This window comes from Neophocaena asiaeorientalis, unplaced genomic scaffold (genome assembly GCF_003031525.2).
Source record: "Neophocaena asiaeorientalis asiaeorientalis breed wild unplaced genomic scaffold, Neophocaena_asiaeorientalis_V1.1 scaffold656, whole genome shotgun sequence".
Taxonomy (NCBI): Eukaryota; Metazoa; Chordata; class Mammalia; order Artiodactyla; family Phocoenidae; genus Neophocaena; species Neophocaena asiaeorientalis.
The window spans coordinates 788,074-810,153 of record NW_020172180.1 but is presented as its reverse complement, the minus strand read 5'-3'; the positions used below and the strand labels follow the sequence as shown (position 1 = coordinate 810,153).

The window sequence follows — 22,080 nt, the reverse complement described above, 5'->3', positions numbered from 1 at the left end:
CATTGTATGACCTTGGGCAGCTTGCTTAACTTCTCTGGGCCTCAGGTGCTTCATCTATAAAATGAGGATAATGATAACTATCCTGTAAAGATTCTTTGAGGATTAGATGAGTGATAGTTCTTGCCCCAGATTGGTACCAAAAATGTTAGTTGTGCGGGAGCAAAGGTTGCAATGCTGGAAACTGAAATGAGGCATGGAAAACCTGAAGCCACCTCAAAGGATATGCTGGAGTTAGAGTGACCTCTAAGAAGGGTTATCAAGCATCTAACCTGAGGCTGATTTTACAAGCACAGGCTTGGAGAGAAATTCAAAGAACAGCACCTATGCAAAGTAAGAGGCATGCTGGTCATGTTTCAACGTCTTTTGAAGCAAAAGCTTAGGGATTTGCTGCTAATGCTCAATTATCCACAGGTGATTAACTAGATTTTGGCCTTCATCCCCTGGCTTCTTTCTACTTCTGGTTATACTCATCTTGTTCTGCTTGTTGACATTTATACTTTTCTTGCTCTAGGACAGCAAAAGCTAGAAGAGTAGGTCTGGTCAACTTAACCAGAGAAAACCTTCCATGCCCCAAGCGGAGTTTGAGCTAGAAAAGTAATGTATCTGAGCGAGACAGAAGACAATTTCTTGTAAAGTTCTACCATCGGTCTGATAGGTGATACCACTGATCCCTAGCAAGAGTAGGGGAGGCAGGGAGAAAGGATGAGGTGTCCACAGGCATTCAGCTCTTTTTGATTGGGGTCCCCACAGTTTGACCTCATTCTTTCATGTAAAGTATAATGACTGTCATGAACGTGAACCACATCTATATTCAAATGCTCAGTATAGGACTGGAGTTGCAAACAGAAATAATTTGGAGTTGTGTCTGCTAACATTTCCTCTTAACTATATGAAAAAAGTTAACTTTGAGCAAACCGCTGCTTGGTCAAAAAAAAGTGGAAGTGAGTGACACACACGAGGTCATACTACACAGATAGAAATACACTCTCCACCTTATTGCTTTGCTGAGAAAGTGATTGTAATTCTGCACTGCCTAGCAGATGGACATCTTCTATCAGCAGGCTTATGACAGCTAAAGGTACTGCTGGATGGTACATGATGCAACTTGGGTTGGAAAAAAAGAGTGATTGGAGGCGAAAAAAAACCCCACAACATTGTAAGCCTATTTATCATTGTCTCTCAACCTTTTGTAATTTTAATGAACTTTTAATCTGAGGTCATGTACAGATGTGTAGCTGAAACTAAAAATTAAGAGCTATATTTTATTAGCTTGATGTAAGTTAACATCTCTGGATATACAGGGCAGTTTGGTTTTAGAAACTGAGTTGTGATTTCAATGTGTTAGTATCAGTATGTGACAACAAAATTCGTTTGCAGCGAGGGAGGAGAGGAATGCTTTTGCTTGTAGAATAAACACTATTTAAATCTCATGCAAATCAATTTCTGTGTTATTGTACTGAATTTTCCTTTGATTTCCAGAGGATCACCTTACAGAGTTAGCTATATGGATTGTCCATAAATTAAGGCTCACTGGAATTTGAGAAACCTCTCAAAGTGAATGAAAATAGACTCCTCCCTCCCCACACTGAGAAAGAACTATACCCTTCCATTCTAACTCACTTAAAAAGAGGAGAAAATATTAAAAAGGAAAAAACACGTTCTGAATTCAATTGATTCTTTTTTTTCCTATTAAGGCTAAGTTGAAAATTGGATATCCAATTTACCACGGAGACGGTATTCAAATATTTCTGCTCCATCCCTCATTGCTTCTAAATTCACTCAAAGGCAAGATTGTTAATTCCTCCTGACAGAAAATCAAGATTTAAAGAGCAGCTGACAGCCCTTAGGAATTACTGGGGAAATTTAACACGATAGTTCTGACTAAATAATGTGCTTTTACATATATGAGAAACACATTATGCAGAGTAATGAACATACAGTAATGTTAGTTTAGCGGGTAAATTTTGGCCAAGTGATTCATTTTACAGGAGTATATATTTTTTATCAAACTTCCAAGAAAAAAAGCTACCTCATCTCCTACACTGTCACGGGGACTATACAATTTGGCAGATGGTCACAAAATTTTCTTGCGTTCACTTTTAATTCAACTAAATAGCTATTTTGCCTCTAAGTGCTAGGTACTGGAGGAGATAGAGCTAAACAGTGTCTCTGCTTTCAGTACTCCACATCTAATGGGTGGTGGAGATAGGATAAAGAGACAACTATAACACAAAGAATTAAGTGCAATGACAGAGGGACAAGGGGAAACAGCATTGGATTTGGGGGCGAGTGGGTGGGAGTGATGTGTGTGTTTTCAGGCAGCAAGTCTTCATGAAGGAATTTGTATTTGAAATGGGCCTTGAAGAGTGGATATGGGGGAAATGGTGGGGAAAGCCGTAGAGGTAGGAAAGGTAAGGTATAGTCAGAGAAAAGGGAATCATTCAGTTAGGCTGGAGTAGAGGGTAGGTGATGGGGGAAGTAGTGAAAAAAACATAGGCAGAAAAGGTCTCTTGAAGACTATACCATGGAAAGTCTTGAATACCAAGTTGAGTCCATAATTAAGTGTTCAGTTTGTCTCGCCAACTGGATTCTAAGTACCTCAAGCACAGAGACTGTTTGAATTTGTCTCCGCTATTTCCATAGCAGCCAGGGACAGCAAGCTTGGATGCAGAGTAGGTCTGCAATACATAGTCAAGAAACTGAATGGGTTGTAAAATTATTTTTCAGTGGATCTTTTTCTTTTACTATTTCTTAAGCCTTCTTTCTTAAACCTCCTTTAAAAGTAGAGTTTAACTTGCCTTTCTAAGATGAAAATATGAATAGAATGTTAGCCCAATGATTCAGACAAGCATTAGAGTCCCAACTAAAAGAATGTGCCACTGCTGGAGCTCAGGTAGTCTGTAGAGCCTGGTGCCCCTTGAACCAAAACTGTTAAAGTAATATCTTGTGGTATATTTATTTTATAGGAAAGCTGACTTCTAGTCAGTAAAAATGACATGGCCTAAGTGATTTTTATATAGGATTTTAGCTTTCAGATAGCCTCCAGAGGGAAATAACATCAAAACTAAAACTGAGGTGGAAAAATGGAGATGCAGAAACACTGCGTCTCGTGCATTGATTTTATTTCTGGTTCCCTCTCTCCTCAGAGGAATACTCTACAACAAACTGAAAAGAAGCTAGTGACAATCCATTTATAAATTTCACTTTGTTGCTGTAATGACAACTGAATCACTTTGGTTTTAGACACTCGACATAATGGTTAGCTATCACATTAAATAATATTCATTTAAGTATGTATATTATTGATTTAATATTCTACTAGCTTTCATTTCTTGGGAAGAGGATGTCTTATATGCTTGGAATTCAATTTAAATAAACCTTACTAGTTTTCCCCTTCCCTTCCAACTACAATTTCATGTGATGTGATACTATTTGAATCTCTGGGACAGTAGAAGGGTGACAACCGAAGGAGTTTGATAGGGAAAGGTACTTCTTGTGTTTTTGATGAATATATGAATTAATCTTTTTTTCTATCAAAGGTCAGTAATACACTTACAAAGAAAGTTCAACAATTATTATAATAAAGCAGCAAAGAATCAATTTACATCTCAGGCTGCTGATAGATTTGAGAGTGACAGATCAATCATAGTGCCTGACACCAACTGGCATTCAATGCTTTTTGAGTGAATAAAATGTAAATATTTCTCAGTACTATTATCTTTCAATGGATTCAAGAATAATATATGTTGAGACATTTAAAACATGTTAAATGGAGGCTCTTCAAGGAGTACTTTAAAATGGCGGATATTAAAAATGATTCCACTTAAGAATACGCTAGGGCTTCCCTGGTGGCGCAGTGGTTGAGAGTCCGCCTGCTGATGCAGGGGACGCGAGTTCGTGCCCCGGTCCGGGAAGATCCCACATGCCGCGGAGCGGCTAGGCCCGTGAGCCATGGCCGCTGAGCCTGCGCGTCCGGAGCCTGTGCTCCGCAACGGGAGAGGCCACAGCAGTGAGAGGCCCGCGTACCTCAAAAAAAAGAGGCCCGCGTACCGCAAAAAAAAAAAAAAAGAAGAATACGCTAGACTTGGCCATGATTTTTTTTTCAGTCCTTTAAATTCTATCATAGATTAAATATGAACACATATTATGTGCAGCTTCTCCCATCTAGAGGTAGAATCTATTTCCCCCACCCCTTCACTCTGGACTGGCTTTGTGACTTGCTTTGGCTAATAGAATGCAGCATAAGTGACACTGTGTGACTTCTGACCCAGGCTTCCTGAGACTGTGTAGATTCCGTTCTTGACCTCTTGAAACACTGCACAGGCCATATAAGAAGTCTGTACTTCCTTCTGGAGAGGCCATGAGATTGGAAATGCTGGGCTGACATTTCCAACTAACCACCAGGCATGTGAGCGAGTCCACCCTGGACCATCCAGACCCAGCAGAGCCTCCATATAACTGTAGCCGTATGAGTGACCTTAGGTGAGCCTAGCAGGGGAACTGCCCTGTTGAGGCCTGCTCAAATTGCAGCATCATGAATTATTGGTTTAAGCCATTAAATTTGGGGTGGTTTGTTATACAGCAATTGATAATGGATATACCTTCTGATATTAATACTTATCCTCTCTTGAGCCCCTTATTCTTTCTACTCTTGCTTGCTTTTTTCACTTTTCACCTTTATCTCAGACTATTTATTCAGTATATTTCTTGGCTTTTAAAAAATGTCTCCTCCAAAAAAAAAAAAAAAGTCCCCTCCTGGTCATTTTCTCTACCATATATTGGTTATGATTTTGCTGCTGAGTTTAGCATGTATGTTTAAGACCAATAAGCAGAATCGTGTGTTCCAGGATATAGAATGATGCAACCACCACCCAGAGCCCTGGCAGGAAAGGGGATTATGTCTCCCTTGGCTGCAGTGTCATGGCTTTGCAAGAATGTGTGAAAGGGGAACAGGTTAAACTGTCAGTTTTGAATCTAAAACACCATCAAGAAAGATCCACTGAGAAGTCCCGTTTCTTCACATTTAGCAGGTAGTAGTGAATCACCATTTTCGGAGCTGATACCCAGAAAGAATTGCCTTTGATAAACCCAAATCAGAATATGAGATTCAACGATCAAACCCATGTCTGTATTTACTTACATATAATACAAGTAATATATCCATAATATATTTGAGTTCTCCAAACCAACAATTCATCCTGGTATTCTGGGCCTCTAGAACCCATTACTAGTTACATTCTCAAATAAACCTCAGCTAGAGTCTTGTCTTACCCTTACTCATCCCTCTACTTGAAGCCTGAAACACTTACTAAGGGCCTTCTGACTGGGAGGCTGGCATAACTGGTTACCATATGACTATATGAAATATTAATCATGCCGTGGCAGCAGCTCCAAGATGCCCAGCAAACTGCTTAATCTCATGCCTATCAGAAAGAAGAACCCATTTTGAATCAGTTCTCATCTGATTCCGCTGAAGTTGTTTTAGACCCACATTGTGCTTCCAAGTAGGCTTATGTGCCAAAACCACCAGAAAACGGATCAGCCACCGTCTTTTCAATGCATTCTAGGAGATCTCACTATCTCCCTTTGCAACACTCTTTCACAATCCTTACAGAACAAAGATTTTAAAGTCCATAATCCTAGTTGGTAATTTAAACATGATGCTTTTTATTTCTCCTAAGAGGAAAAGAAAAACACCTCCTCTTTAGAATTCTAGAACCACATTTATTTTTGTGATTTTTATTTTTGTGATGTTTTTGTGATTATGCTGCCCATCTGCCCTCTTGTCCAGGGCATATAATGGAAAGGAAATTCTAGAATGCAATCAGTGAAGCCAAATTTGTTTTGGCATGTGCACTCAGGTGCGCGCGCATGCTTGCACATGCGTGTGGGTGCGCACACACACACACACACACACACACACACACACACACACACACACAGAGGGATGTATGAACACCGGAAAGAAGAACCGTCACTCTGAGTTTGTCCTTCCCTTGCCAGCTCAAGTGTATCATAGCATAGCAATGTAGAAATATTTGCATTCCCTTCGGATATGGCAGGAATGGATAGAGTCACAAAAGACTTATTTTAGGTCATGATATCTTCCTACTGAGTACTTCAGTAATTGCCTCCCTTTTCATTGCATGTGATACACAGGCAATATTGACCAGAAAGATGACTTGAGAGAAGGAAAGTTTGCTTTCCTCTGTGAGATGAACTTACCTGCCCTCCCCCCTGCTTTGGTTACCCATATTCAGTACTTCTTGGCGACCTCATAATGATTCCTCTAGTACCTATAAAAATAATTTCATCCCAACTTTAAAAATGCTAAATGCAAATGCCACGGTGAAAAAATGCTGAGTACCCTAGTAAGGATCTAAGTGGATTGGGACCCTTGCGAAATATAATTAACTCTCTTCTCTTCTCCTTATCCTCTTGACTTGAATTTTCTTTAATTTCCTTTGCTTCAGAAACAGAATTCTAGTTTGGCTTTTAATATCTGGGAGGAAATGTCAGGGTGAATTGGGGAGTTAGGTTACCCATGAGGAATGGGCAATTTTTACCACGCCTATAAGTAGTAAGTAGTAGGTAGTTTACTTTTCTTATCTCCCTGCTCGTGTCCTCTCTTTCTCACTTTCCCTCTCTCTCCTTCTCTCTCCTTCCTGAGAGCTCAAGAGAGATATATGCATATATCCTGTCTAGAAAATTCAATGTCACTCTATGAACAATTACTAGAAAGTTATAGAATTATTATAAATATAAAATTTTAAGTGTCTATAACTGATGATTAGCAAAGGAACTGAAGGTCACACATCTTCCCTTCTAAAGAAAGTTTCCAACAAGGATGCTAAACCACCGTTTGGCTTCTAGACTATCTTTACAGGTAATTGTTATTTGTCAAGCACTTGACTTCACAGCTTAAAATTCTGCAGCACCTACCATTTTATACATGATGGATTCGTATATTTATATCTTCTAATCAGTTGCATATTGATGATCAATTCTCTAATAATAACTTGGTGATATTAAGTTATTTACGATTTTCTTTGTATTTTTAGTTTAAAACCTTATTTTTAAAAACGTGCAAAACAATGCCATATGACTTGAAGTCCATTAAACCATTCTAAAGTTAAGTATTACTTCACTTAGTCTCAGCAAGATTCTAATTATCAGAAAGTTCTACTGTAGATTTTGCAAATCAATGAAAAAAACATCTGGTTTGCATTTTGTACACAGGGGTAAATTATATAATATTTTATCTTTATCTCTACTCCTGTGAAAGTGTCCATTTCTAGTTGGCATTTCCCACTTGCAGAACTCTTCTTTTTCTCATTAAACACACACATGCCCTTGGGGAGGGAGTGTGAAACAAGACAAAGATAAAACAATAGAAAGCTGTGTCCATTCATCTAAGCCTTTAAAAAAAATGTAAAGACTTTTCACTCAGATCTTATCAATGACTCATTGCAGTTCATATATTTCTCTCTTCTGGATCCTGAATTGAGCCATTTTGGGCAAATATTTGCTAATGCCAACAGCATACTGAGTATGAAAAGGATAGAAGACAAGCATTGTCTTTAGGGATCTTTCACTGCTAGAGCAGATGGATAATCATAGGCCAATCGCTTAAATTAATGCCTTTGGAAAGGAAAATACTTTGTATCCAGTAGCATTTCTTTGCTCATATTTCTCAGCAGTGAATTCAACATAATCCTAGATAATCTATAATGGAGTAAACATGTAATCCGCTTCCTAATGAATGGGTATTTACATGCTTACGGTATGGTGGGGATAGCACATGAGGTATAAATTTATATATATATCTTTCTCTATTTTTTTTTCTCATTCTCTATGGTATTACCCAGTAGGATAGGGTCTCAAGACAGAATTAAGTTCAATTACAAAAAATAAAGTTACATTTCTTATGTACCCAAATTTGTGGATTTCAGGCTTATGCCCATTATATATATGTGTATATCAAAAGTCTAATACTTCTGAGCTCTTTGAAAATTGAGTACCAAAATTAAAGGAATAGATAAATAAAATGATATATCAAAATAAGTTATCATATACATCTGTCCATACCAAGGGAGTCTTTTGTTTTTCTTTTTTAAAGATTTTTTTTTTGATGTGGACCATTTTTAAAGTCTTTATTGAATTTGTTACAATGTTGGTTCTGTTTTGGTTTTCTGGCCGCAAGGCATGTGGGATCTTAGCTCCCGGACCAGGGGTTGAACCCACACCCCCTGTATTCGAAGGCGAAGTCTTAACCACTGGACCTCCAGGGAAGTCCCCCAAGGGAGTCTTAAATGCAATTGCCAGGTCATCTGTTTCTCCTTCATAGGCTATTGCTTTGAATCTAAATTATTTTGCTTTCAGAAAATGACACATACTGGTGTCTGGCTCAAACCTAATGAAACTCAAGTGAGTTCTAATTCTGAACCTGCAAATTCTTCTAGGATTTGGCTTTTAAAAACACCAATACATCTGAAGGTCAGTATCAAGAGAGGAGAGGAAGGACTATATTGTTTTAAGTCAGATTTTATTCACCCCTTTTACCCTGTAGAGAACCTTAGACCTTGTGAAGAGACCTCTCTGGAAGATCTACTCTAATTATAGTTGAAAATCTATGTTTTTTCAGGCTACAATGCCTCACTGCCATGATTATAGCTAAGGCACCATAGAGAGTGGGAAGGACCAGATTCATTCTAACTGCTGACAAATATTTTTGTCCATGGACAGAATTTTGGGTAACCTTTCAGTATCCAGCTATTTAATCCTTTTGATTGGGTTACAAAACCATTGTTGTAATGCAGTGAGCAAGGTGTTATTAGTTTTTTCCTCTTCTTTCTAAGTATATTTAGCATTCAGAAAATGAAAATGGTCAACGGGTTATAAATGCAAACAAAACCAAAAGCAAAAACTAAAGACAGACTGATTAAATATAGTTCAAAGTAATCTTGTAGAACTAAGGCATAGTGCAGAGTCTGAGTGGAAGCTTGAATCTATGCATAGGTGCAAGTTTCTTCATTCAGTGTTTTAGAGACAGATCTCCTTAGATAGAAATCAACCACAAAGGAAAGTCAATTTAGTTTATCTTCCCTCTTGACTTTATTTGCGAGGGAGTTTCTGGCTAACACAGCACCCTTTTCAATTTGTTTCTGTATAATGTGCAGCAGATACACTTGATTAATGAACTGATTAGCAACTTATTTAATTATTTTCCAGTAGGTTTTTATCCCCCCCATTATCAAAGTGGCAACAAATCCTCAAAGTTACTCTTCTCTAAATATGGTACTCCAAAAAACTTTAAAAACAAATTTGTTTTCCTAAAAAGAATAAACAGAAAATACGAGAAGTGTCTAATTTCAAAATAGGTGCTTAGGGGCTTCCCTGGTGGCACAGTGGTTAAAGAATACGCCTGTCAATGCAGGGGACACGGGTTCGATCCCTGGTCCGGGAAGATCCCACATGCCGCAGAGCAGCTAAGCCTGTGCGCCACAACTACTGAGCCTGTGCTCTAGAGCCTGTGAGCCACAACTACTGAGCCCGCATGCCACAGCTACTGAAGCCCGCACGCCTAGAGCCCGTGCTCCACGAGAGAAGCCACCGCAATGAGAAGCCTGCACACTACAACGAAGAGTAGCCCCCGCTAGCCACAACTAGAGAAAGCCCACCTGCAGCAATGAAGACCCAACGTAGCCAAAAATAAATAAATAAAAAAAATAAATTTATTTAAAAAATGACAACAACAAAAAACACAAAATAGGTTCCTAAGACCTCTCTTACATATAAATCCTGTATCTTTCATTTCTCTAAAAGCTTTACGTATTTTTTTAAAGGTTTTTTTGATGTGGACCATTTTTAAAGTCTTTATTGAATTTGTTACAATACTGTTTCCGGTTTTTCATGTTTTGGTTTTTTGGCCACGAGGCATGTGGGATCTTAGCTCCCTGACCGGGGATCAAACCTGCACCCCCTGCACTGGAAGGCGAAGGCTTAACCACTGGACCTCCAGGGAAGTCCTTCCAACAGCTTTAAATGTCAAGGGATAACAAAGATATTTTTGAATGAGCACTTTACACACAGCACAAACAACTAGAAGTATTACCAGGGGGGAAATACTTCTACAACAAATATAATAGTTAAGAATATACAAAGAAATATGGAGAATATTCTGGATGTTATTAATAATCCAGTAATTTTCAAGCCATGTTATGTACAGAAATGACAAAGATGAAATATTTGATAATCTAGCACAAAGATAAGACAGGCTAGATATTGAATTTGACCTATTATATGCATTAGTTACCTACTGCTGCCTAACAAATTACCCCCAAATTCAGTGGCTAAAAAATAAACAGTTACGATCTCACAGTTTCTATATGTTAAGAATCTGGGTTTAGTTTGGGTGGTGCCAGCGGCACAAGGTCTTTTATGTGGTTGCAGTCAAGCCATTGGCCAGGGCTTCAATTTTATCTGAAGGCTCAACCAGGGCAGGATAGTCTTCCAAGCTCACTCACATGGTTGCTGGTAGCCACTGACTCCTGAACATGTGAGCCTCTCCTCAGACTGCCTAAGTGTCCTCACAACATGGCAGCTGGTGATCCATGAGAGGGACAGAGAAAGAGCACACAAAATGGAAGCTAGGTCTTTTTGTAACCTAATCTCAGAAATGACATCCCATCAGTTTTTCCATATTCTATTATTAGAAGGACATGAATACCTGGAGGTTGGGATCATGAAGAACCATCTCAGAGGCTGTTTACCACACATTCTAAGCTGTTAAAATTAAGCTAACTAATTGACTTCCATAAACTTGAGCTTATCATTGCATCACCTAAATGATCTCTGTCCCTTCCATCTATCCTTCATGTGACTGTTCAAAAGATCATTCAAACGTCAGGTGTTATCTTGAAATTCTATTGCCCAAGAACCTTTAATGGTTTCCCCATTGCATGCAGAATGCTGTTCAAACTCCCGTGTCATCTATTTGACCTCCTGTGATCTGACTTCTTACTCTAGTCACACTGGACTACTTGTAAATACTGTACCTATTTCCACCTTCAGCCTCCCTCTGTCTGAAATGCTTCCATCCCATGCTTACTTCCCCTTCTCCTATTCCATTTTTACCTGTGAAAGCTTAACCCATTAATTTGGGACCCGGTTCAAACACTTTTCCTGCCATGAATGCTTCCGAGAGGTCCCTAGTAAAAGCTAATCCTTCCTTCCTCCATATTTCCGTATAGTTTAGTTTTTACCTCTATTATACCTGTACCATATTAAAATTATTTCCCTCTATACTTGTGTCCTCCAATGAACTGTACGCTCCTTGAAGATAGGGATTATGGTTTATTCAGCTTTAATTTTCAGACTTGACAGCACCTAGCACTGTGCCTTGCTTATAATTCAGCAGTAAGTAAATACATTTTAGATTCAATCACTTGTGTATAATTTTGTGTAATTTTTGTATAATGCAGGTCTCTATTGGATCTCACTCAATCTGATGACATATTCTTTGGCAGTAGTATTTTATGAGGTCGCAGGATATATGCTTCTCAATCTAATATTTAAACATACTTGAAAAGAGTGCAACTGGGCTGCTGGATTTATGGAGGCAGAAGGTGTGAAGCCAAAATCCCATTGAAAGAAGAGGTAAATGATCCAGTGTACCTATTCTACAAATAGGTATTTCTAGTGTGGGGTATTTGAAGGCCTTGGTAATTTAATATACTCTGGTATAAATACGAAATGGCTATTTGTCTTTTAGGATATTTGTCATACCTCCAAAATATTCTGTTTAAAAATAGCTGATCCAAATGTTGAGGATAATTTTCATGGAGCTATAATGTGTTAAGATCAGACCAATAGAAATTCTTTGAAAATTCAAAAGCTGACTCATACAATATTTTCATTCTAAAGAGCCAGAAGTGCTCATGTGACTTCATACGCTCAATAATACAGCCAAGTAATTTGCTAACTGGGGTTCTTATTCACGGTAAAATTTACACTGAGTATTCAAGGTCAAAAATGGTACTAAGTTTTCAAAGGGATTTATTTTGCCTTAGTCCATAAAATGCCACATATTGTAAGAGCTGAGCCTGAGTTTCCATTGATACATTTTAAAACTTATACTCTTTATGATTCACTCATCTGTATTTTCCTCTAATTCTTCATTTAGTAAAGTCCTTGAAATTCTTAGAATTCCTTGGTATTACAAGTGTTTTAGTTGTATGGCATCTCCATGAAGTGTAAAGCAATTATCTCATTTAGATAGTGCTTTCCCTAAGGATGCATAAAAGATTGGAATCAACACTCTATTCTCTGTTGTTGTATAAGTTATGTTCACCTATATTACCATGTACAGGGACCACAGTCTTTTCATCATTTTCTACTATTTTCATGTTTTCTGTAACATATAGTACTTGAAATACTGATTAATAATAATCAGGGGCTTCCCTGGTGGCGCAGTGGTTGAGAGTCCGCCTGCTGATGCAGGGGACACGGGTTCGTGCCCTGGTCCGGGAAGATCCCATAAAAAAAAAAAAAAAAAAAAAGCTAGATGATAGTGATCTTGGGCATTATCTATTCTTTATCAAGTATAAAAAAAAAATTATGGTATTTTTTTATTTTCAGGAACTTCCTGATTTTAGAATTTCTAACTTTATATCTCATATCAAATATAATATTCCTAAGGCACTTAATTTTTTAATAAATTATTTTAAAATAATTTTAGACTTTAAGAAAAATTATATAGTACAGAGTTCTCATATACATCATGCCCACTTTCCTCTATTATTATTATCTTACACTAGTGTGGTACATTTGTCACAACTAATGAACCAACACTGATACATTATCATTAGGTAAAGTTCATACTTTACTCTGATTTCCTTATTTTTTACTTAATGTCCTTTTTCTGTCCCTGGATCTCATCCAGGGTATCACATCACGTTTAGTTATCATATCTCTTTGGGCTCCTCTAGGCTGTGACAGTTTCTCAGACTTTCCTTGTTTTTGATGTCCTTGACAGTTTTTAGGAGTAATGGTCAAATATTTTGCAGGATGTCCCTTAATTTGGGCTTGCCTGGTATTTTCCTCTTGATTAGACTGAGATTATATGTTTTGGGGGAGGAAGACCACAAAGGTAAAATGCCATGTTTATCACATGAAGGGAACATATTATCTACATGTCTTATCACTAATGATGTTGACCATCATCATCTGGCTGAGGTAGCCAATGAACCTAATTTCCATAATTTTTGTTTATCCAAAATGTATCAGAGACTTAAGGAGGTGACTAGAAAGTTGTCAGGTAAATGATTTTTTTCACCTATTTCAATTTACTTATATATATATATACACTAAGCAGTTAGGGTTCATGAGGATGTTGAATTTTTTTTTTCATTGAAACACTAAAATTGTTGGCTATTTATGGGGAATGCTAAATAGAAAAGATGAAATTTTTTAATTAAAAAAATTTATATTAAAAGATTAAAATTAGGGTTGTTATACAGGACAGAAGTTGACTTTTGTACAGTTAACTAAATATATAAAACATTAGTTAGCAACTCTGATACAAACATTTTATAATAGTGATATAATGCAACTTTAATCTCTTTCATCGTGATGCCTGAAAAGTCTCATCACCAATTTTAGAAAATGGCTAAGAAAACCAAATTTAAAAATTTAAGTACTCCCAACCATAAAGGATTTAGGTAATGTGGAAGGGCAGAAAGAAGGAAGAATAGAAATATATAAATTAGATGAAACATGAATAAATGGATGAGGTGATAATTTGTTAAGGACACAGAAAAGCAAAGGCTGAAAAGTTTGAAAGTACATAAACATCCTAAAAAACTAAGGTCGTTGGAAACTACAGAATTCTGCCATTAAATCAATTAAAAATACTTTCATTTTTTCAAGAAGCACTGAAATCATGTTTATATATACCTGGTGTATTGTTTTAGCAGAGTTTACTATATAACTTGTTGGAGAGCATTTATACATTTATCCTGATTCTAGAGCAAAAATCATTTGATCTTAATCACTGCTCATTTTGAGTTACATTGAATAGACTACTCTGATTCCAGAGAGAACAATTTCCTTTATTAGAACATTGTGGAAGGAAATCAACTGGACTCTTCTGAAAATTACCAGAATAAATTATTGGGTTTTTTTTCCCCTGCTCCCAAAGAAATTAACACAAGATGACTCGCAACCATTGTGGTAAAGATTGGTTCAGGCAAGAATCATCAATAGTTGTTAAATCTATGGGGGAAGTTTGATGCAGAGCAATATATTTACACAGTCTTAAAGTGTCTCCCCACAGATTGCTTATTATTTTGAACAGGAAAAATAATACCTATTAAGTGGAAACACCAGGCAACACATCAACCAGGTGATCAAAATGACAATCACCAACGAGAGATAGAAAGACATGGTGTGCCTCTAGATGGGAAATCCTAAGGAGGACATACTTGGCTCATGTAATACTCCAAACGGAAGTGCATAACTTGAACCTAATCATCAGAAAAATCGAAACTGAGGAATGTTCTATAAAATAACCGACCAGCATTCTTCATATTTAACAAGGTGATGCAATGTCACGAGGGGCTACAGTAAAGGAGACTAAAAGGACAAGACAACTAAATGCAGTATAGGCCCCTGAAATGGATCCTATATTGGAGGGGAAAATGCTATAAAAGAAATCATTGGGATGATTGACACAACTGGAATACAGACTATGGACTGTTGACTAGATGAAAGTATTATATTATGATAAATTTCCTGAATTTGATAATTATACTATGGTTCCCTAAGAAAATAATCATCTTCTTAGGAAACAGTCACTGAAATATTAAGGAGTAAAGGGATATACCAAACAAAGGTGGTCAAGTGTTTAAAATGGTGAATCTGAGTAAAGGGTATACAGGAATTTTCAATAGTATTCTTGTAACTTTTCTGTGAATTTGAAATTATTGCAAATAAAAATTAGAAGAAAAAGGATGACTTTGGGGACCCAAGCCAGATGGCTTGTCCACTATGATAAAAATTGACTAATTACTCTACATATTAAATACAGCAGACGAAACCAAACTTTTCCGTCACTCGCAAGTCACTGGGCTAGCTAGCTCACTCTGCTGTTAGTCAAATACCATGTCCTCAGGACAGTTACACAGTCTATGGAGAGGTTCTTCCTCCTGATGAGAGGGAACAAATGTCTTAAGATGGATTTTTAAAGAAACTTTATTGAAGTATAGTTGATTTACAATGTTGTGTTAATTTCTTCTGTACAGTAGAGTGATTCAGATATACATAGATATTCTTTTTTATATTCTTTTCTATAATGTTTTATCATATGATATGGAATATATAGTTCCCTGTGCTATATAGTAGGACCTTGCTGTTTGTCCATCCAATATATAATAGTTTGCCTCTGCTAATCCCTAACTCCCATTCCTTCCCTCCCCTAACCAACCCCCCCCTCCAGCAACCACAAGTCTGTTCTCTATATTAAGATAGATTTTAATTTTATGTTAAGTGAGGGGAAGGAATGTTTAGCAGTTTTTTTCTACAGTATGCTAGTGATTTTTACTTAGGATCAACTGATACATTTCTTCAAACAGGATCACAAGAGAAAAAGAATGCATAGTTAAAGCTGCCTGTACTTTTGGATTTGAGATTTACTTTTTGGATTTTGTTAACCTATTTCTGACTCTTAGCCATTCTTAATATTTACCTGCTGACAGAGCTATGTCCTTTGTTTCAAACTGCCCACTTACCCAGTGTGGGGGGAAAAGCCTCTTTCTGGGAATGATACTGGGCAGCAATTCAAGACGGAATCAGATTTAGTGACACTTAAGATTTGGCCTAGACTAGAATGCAAAATGAAATGCAGAAGTTTTACAGCTCACCAAACTGCCTCTGCCTTCACCCAGAAAAAAATGTTCCAAAGTATTCAAGCTAGCTTTTCATAAATATTACAGTTGTAAAATCTGTGACACCAGTAATAGTTGTGCCAAGCATGGGTTTTATTTTCTTAAGTTGTTTACCTATGCCAATGTTTAAGTGTACTTCTGTGCAAAAAGATGTGGATAATAGTTCTCTTTATAGAAAAATCAATGCACCCAAATAGCCATAAAATATACCAGTGTGTACATGTACATGCATTATGCAAGTACAAATAGATCTACATTGGCCCAGATGTGATCTAATCATTCTGGAAGTTCTGTTTAGGTATATGATATTTAAAAATGCTGAAAGGGCTTTCTTCCTCAGAGGGAAGCCATACATTTCACGTTACTCCTAGCAAATGATATTTGACATGTGATTTTAAAATGAAGTTACTCTAATCTAAAGTAATAGTGCAACAACAGGGATAAGCACTGAAGCTTTCCATAAGACAAAATGGATTTTAAAATTCGAGAAAGTTTTAGTTATTAGTAATTAGAAATGCAATTTAGAACACTTACAATGTATTTCTTTCAATAGTTAATTACATTAGAACAGCTATTGCTCCAAATGGTGATGGACTAATAGATTGTAATAATCACCTCTCTAAAAATTGGATTGCAATGTTTTAAAAAGTCGTCTGTATAACTAGAGAAGCCTATTTTTCCAACTCTGGAAATTTACTTCAGTAAATTACATATATGGTTGCATATAGATATGTGCACATGACAGATAAATAGTATGTATATGTATGAATATACACATTTAATTATAGTCTTGTAAAACATATGGGACTCTAAAAAGCATTTTAATTGTAATGTATGCTATGTCTGTAAAAATTCAGATAGTAGAGTAGATTGTACTAGAATACACATCACTTTTAAAAATCATCTCAGATTTATGATGGCATGGCTTGGGTCTAAGTAGGTCTCTTTGTATACAGGCTCCATCCTCTTAATCTACAAAAGTTATCACTCTTTCCATTATTAGAAACAAAGGAAGGAAAGAAAGGAAACAGAAAGAAAGAAATGGAAAGGAGGAGAAAGGAGAGGAAAGGGAAAACAAAGGGTACAAGACAGAAGTGGAAAAGGAAGCAGAAATGGAAATGTGCAGGGGGTGGGAGGGGGCAAGGAGGGAAATCGCCACGTTCTTGAACGTGTAAAAACTCACTTCCACCAGTACACTGACCACAGGAAGGACAATCATCAGGAAAAGGCACAACCTAAGGTTTTGGTCACACCCAATTTTGCCACCCTACAAATAATGTGAATTATTTTATGTCAAAAGCAAATAGATGATGATGAGAACATGATCATGAATTTGTTAGGATTTTTAATGAAATCTTAATAAACATTTACTATATATTTTTGGAGATTATTTTTCTACTCATATGGTCAGTACTGCACACCCCCTCCGTGGGGCACTTTTTATTCCCTGTGCCCCACACAACACACCACACACACATGCACAGATGTTTCAATCATTGACTCCATACATCTCATTTAAGACAGTAATTAAAACTAATTCAACTAACGCCACCCCAAAAATGATAATAACTTCATGCATCCTTTTCTCTGTGGCAAACTCCTATGCTTCCAGCTCTTTCACATAGTGATTCCTACTATACCCTTTCTTCCATTTAAAAGGCATTCCTTATTTCTGGACCCCTCTACTTTGTTTTGTTTTTAGCTGTATGTCCCTTCCTGTCCTAACTTCCTTCCATCTTCAGCCTAGAGCCCATAGTATGTCTGTTGTTTTGTTGCAGATAACAGCGGTTAGCAAACCCAACAACCATTGCCAATTACACTGTCCTTCACCTTGATAGGTAAGTAAACTAAATAGCCACTTTACCAGCATCTTTTGCAGTGACAAATGTATCAGAGTTCTGGCCAGTGAAAGTGTCTGATAGTGAAAGTTTTCCTGATAAAAGAAAATGACAGAATTGGCATTTCCCCCTTTCCCCATTCTGCCTGCCTTGAATGCAGATAGAATGCTCGAAGTTGTGAGATTTATCTTGTGACCATGAAGGAAAGGTGAAAAGAATGAGATTCTAGCTCTAACACACTCGAGCCACTGAACCAACAAGAGAAGGCACCTACTTCCACACTTGTTATGTGAGAAGAATAAGTGCATACTTGTTTAAACCACTCTAAGTTGGGTTAGCTGTTAGTACTTCCAACCAAAAGCATTCTTATCTTCTCTCTCACTAATTCCTCAATTCCCCTGGCCCACTGTACTTCTCTCAAACTTTGCTGATGAAACTCCAACTCTGAATCAACCTAATAGTCCAACTGATCCCTAGATTTCTACCCAAGTTGATGAGTATTACTAGAGAAAATTACAGAGCCATATAGATTGATGTCACTATAAACTCATGGACCACAACTTTAAGTCCATCATGCCATCTATGTTTGCACAGTCACCTTCCCTACTCACTTCAAATCTATGACCTTATCATCACCATGGCTTCTATACCCATCACTCCACTGAAACTGTTTGCATCCAAGGTCACCAACAAGCTGCTTATAAAATCCAAAGGACTTCTCAATACTTACCCTCCTTGTTACAACATCCAAAGGACGTCTCGGCAGTGTGAGTCACTATCAACTATTCCCTCTTTCCTGAAACAGTCTTCACTAATGTTAATGACGCTCTCTTACCTCTTCGACTACTCTTTAATTGTTTAAAGTGGATTCCAGTTACCTGGTGAAATTCTCCACAATGTCATCTATTTTCTTGAACATTTTAACATAGTAACTTTTTTAATCAGAGTGATTTAAAAGTCTATGAGAATGCCAATATCTAGATCATTTGTAGGTCTATGTCTATTGTCCGATTTTTCCCTTGGTCCAGTTTCTTCCTGTGACTATTAATGTTTGATTGAACGCAGGCATTTTGTATGAAAAAACCCATAGAGGCTCTGAATGGTATCTTTCTTCAGAGAGGATTCACCCTATCATTTGTAGGCAGCTAGAGTAGAGGCAGATCACCTTAATCTAATCAAGGAGTAAAATAACTAGAAGTTGAGTTGCAGGTTCAGTCTACCTCTAGTTCACCCCCATTCCTAGAGGGCAGGTTCTTCAGGGGCCCCAACTGACGTCCTGAGGTGTTTCTTGGGGTCACTCCTCCTTGGACGGTCATGAACATTAATTGCTATTTCTTCAGTAGCTGTGAGACTGGGAAAAACTCTACTCTGTTTTACAGCCATTTTCTGCTCAACTAGTAAGGCTTTCGCGCCATGCATAGCTTACGAATTTGGCACATGCCTAGAGGGAAAAACTACTGAGTGCCAAGCTCACTTCTCTGCTCATCCCTTCTCTTCAAGATTTTGGCCTCTCAAGAGCTGACTGACTGACAGGCCCCCAGCTTTCTTCTCTCCCCATCCCTCTAAGATAGCTGAGACCTCTGGTGACTACTTCGTATCATGCAACCAAGAATTAGCAAATGCCCCAAGTGGAAATCCATATGGCTAACTTCTCTACAGTTTTCCTTACCTAAGATTTTAACTTAAGCCCTGGCTGCCTTGATAGCTTTCCCATGCTTTCAAATAGAATTTTTGTTTTTTACCTGACATTTATAGAGGTTCTTAGTAGAGCCCAATTGAGGCTCAGGTTACTACATCATTGTCAGAAGTGGAAATCCTTCTTTGGCAATTTTTTTTTCAGTCCATCCCCACCCTCCCAGGTCCTCGCCATGTGATTCAGTCTTGAATATGATTTCTTCTGCTAGGAACACTTGCCACTCATCTTTTCTTTTCCTGTTTCACTCCTATCCATCTTTTAGGTATCAGCTTAGAATGCTCTAGGAAGTTTTTTGGTAATTACCAAAGTCTTGAGTTAGATGACCTTTCTATATATGCCCTTAATACTCCATAGTACTTCCACATTAGCACTTAACACAATTCATTATGATTTCCTATTTAATTCCTACTTCTCTCTACCTGCTCTCTATGTGAGGGCAGAGACAATAATCGTGCTTACCATTATGTCCCCAGTACTTTTTTCCACTGCATCTCCAAGCACTTAGCACAGTAAATATTTGTTGAATGAATATCTGGTAATCACCTGGTGAGCAGCATAGAGAACTATGTGGCTCAAGGTCCTTCCTCCATCACCTTTCCTCTCTTTCTTCAGGGTAATCATGCTATGAGGAGTTCCTCATCTCCTCGTCCTTACTGACAGCTCACTTCATCCCATTTTGGGAAATTATCACACCTGTATAACTTGAGCAAAGCCAAGCTACCCCACGGTTCCCTACTGGCATGGAGCTGTACGCAAGTAAAAATCAATCTGAATAAAACATGGTTGAAAAACAATGTAAATAGTTACTGAATTCTCTCCAAGGACACCAAAGGAGGATTCCACTTATAATGTGCAATAAAACTGAAAAAACAAAGTTTTCTATACCTTTCTCTGACTCAACCTTTCACAGCTCAAAGCAACACATTCCAAATTCTTCCTGTTCATCCTAAGATCTATCCTACACAACTGAAAAAAAAAGTCAATAAATAGTTTTCTCCCTACCTCAGCTCATGCAAGCTCTGCAGTTCACTCTTCCCTCCCTGTATATTATGGCTCAACTTAGGCTCTCTAACATATTTCAACTTTTCTGTCTATTTACATATATATAAAAAATGGCCTGAGAATTGACTAAATAAGCAAGAATTCCTTTTCCTTTGGATGGTAGTGCTTGTGGATGGCTAAAGCATATATGTTATTTATTTTTTTTAATCCTTCATATTTGTGTATGTCTCCTCTTTCCAAAATTTTCCTCTGGCACCATATTTTCACCCTCCCCCCTTTAACTGATGTCCACTGTAGTACAGTAATCCCACTATAAAAACCCCTATAACCGGAAAAAAAAAAAAAAAGGAAGCAAGAGTTCACAAGTTTTAAAATCCAATTAGGCTTGCTAAAGAGCACGTGGTGTCATTTAAAGTCTTTAAAAATGCTCATGAATCCTATTCTGAGATTTTACACAGTTTCAATCTACTTCTTCATCCTCTTATAATTAGACCTGTTTTTTCTCAAGTACCACCATTCCAGCGAAAAATATAAAATTCTCATATTCAGTGGTAGTGCTTTTGTTTAAGACTGTATCACAAAAGTGTTTGCTACTGTTCATTGAAAATGTATAGGATTTTGTTGACATTATTGGTATCCTGGGGGGGCCCAACCACCATTTATAACATTGCTTCTGTGGGAAAATGCTTTCTGGATTCCAAACAGCTGACATCCAAGCAAAGTTTTCCCACTTGAGTAATCAGGATTCAAACATTTATATGCCCTACATCTGTCTACAAGCCATTTTTAAGAAGGGGACTGCCTTTATTTGAAAAACACATGTTGGTATGTTGTTCTTAATCAGGGAAAAAGAAATATTAGGATGATGAGGTTTCATGCCTGAATTTTTCTTCCCAGTTTTCAATTACATTCCTCCCTTCTATCAGATTAGACTCATGTAAATCCTAAAGAAAATTCTATCAGGACAACAGATGCTCTATTTTTAATCTTTAGAGAATAATTTTCAACACACAAAACACCAGTTAATCATGCAGGTTACAGAAACCTCTCAATAATTACAGAAATCAGTTTTTCAGAACCAAGGAGATATACTGGGACAGATGTTTTGCTTTCAAATTTTTATCTAACGAATTGAAAAATTTTCTTTCACTAACAATGAACCCAATCAACATACTACTGTTGAATGGCATTGCCTACCAGCATGAATTAGCCTGGGGGCAACAGAGGAGGAACCGGGTCAATGGCTATTTCTAGGGTTAGGGGTTGTAAAGCCAAAAGCAACTGAAGAATTGGGTAATGAGTAAAGTAGGAGTATTCTTGAGTACAGTGCTAAAATGGCTGTTGGTTCATGGTTGAGGTAGGGACAAAAATGAGACCAAGAGGGAATGAGACAATGGCTTGTAGAACACCAAATGGAAAAGCACAAGTACAGTGGGTGTGATGGAGCAGGAAAGATTGAAGGAGAAGTGGCTGTGATCAAATAAGAGAATTTTAGAGTACCTAAGGTACAACAGTTTCAAGTGATAGAATCTCTATTGGTGATCACTGAATCTAGGGAATCAATGAGAGGCTTGAGTCAAAGTTGACTCCAAGGGTTTGA

At 37.4% G+C, this 22,080-nt stretch overlaps 1 protein-coding gene across 2 annotated transcripts in view; it reads right to left on the bottom strand.

The window, feature by feature from the left end:
• The window catches only part of DIAPH2 (diaphanous related formin 2), an 863,347-nt gene that overhangs the window by 56,262 nt on the left and 785,005 nt on the right, over positions 1 to 22,080 (bottom strand). The gene's annotated exons all lie outside the window — the stretch shown is intronic.